Raw genomic sequence first — 1,059 nt, 5'->3', positions numbered from 1 at the left:
TCTGGGAAGGGACAAAAACATTTCTTAATAAAACCATCTATAAAGTAAAATCAGACATCACAATGAATGTGTACAAAAACTAGGATACATCTAGTTAAAACACCACCTCTGAGACTTAAAGATTTATAAATTGAGATTTACACCCAAATACTTTTCAAATGGTATGAGGACAATCAGTGCGTTGCTGTGCTCTGTCAAAGAAGTATGTGTATATATATGGAGAGAGAGAGAGAGAACAATTTAAATGTCCATCAGAAGGGAAAGGATCAAAAACAATGTGATAAATATATACTATGGATTAGCATGCAATAGTTAAAAAGAAATCTTCACGTAAAAAATATGCAACACAGTTTGTTGGCATTAAAGGCAGATAGTAAGTTGAAAAACTGAACATCTTTCTTCTTATGTGGAAACTTGAAGTGATGTTTTTTCCTGGATATACATTCATTTGTAAAAGCATACAAAGGTTTGGAAGAAAATGAATCAAATCAGTAATAATAGTTACTTCTGGGATAAGGTGGCAGTATTAGAATGAGGAGTTGCAGTCAAAGATACATTTAGCTTTATCCATGCTATTTCTATTAAAATATTCACCTTGATTAAAAGAATGCATTGTATAACATAATTTGCTTAGGTATATATATATATATATATATATATATATGTGTGTGTGTGTGTTTGTGTGTGTGTGTGTGTGTGTGTGTGTATAGAGAGAGAGAGAATGAATTGTAAAGTTATTGTGAACCAGGAAGTTTCATGAAATGTAACTATAAAGCATTTTATTTTTGTCTTATCACACTTTTATTTCGTGTTTTAATTTTTTTCTGGTTTTATTGAGATCTAATTGACATACAGCACTGTGTAAGTATAAAGTGTATGTGTAATAACTTGACATATATATCGTGAAATGATGACCACAATAAATTTAGTTAACATCCATCATCTCCCATAGATGCAAAAATATATGTATAATTTTCCCTTGTGATGAGCATTCAGGATTAACTTTCCTTTGTCCTCTAAAGCACTGTATATACCCTAGGCACATAGTGTACGTTTACA

The sequence above is a fragment of the Prionailurus viverrinus genome, chromosome A2 (genome assembly GCF_022837055.1).
Source record: "Prionailurus viverrinus isolate Anna chromosome A2, UM_Priviv_1.0, whole genome shotgun sequence".
In the NCBI taxonomy this organism is placed as follows: domain Eukaryota; kingdom Metazoa; phylum Chordata; class Mammalia; order Carnivora; family Felidae; genus Prionailurus; species Prionailurus viverrinus.
Note: the sequence above shows the minus strand (reverse complement) of the source record.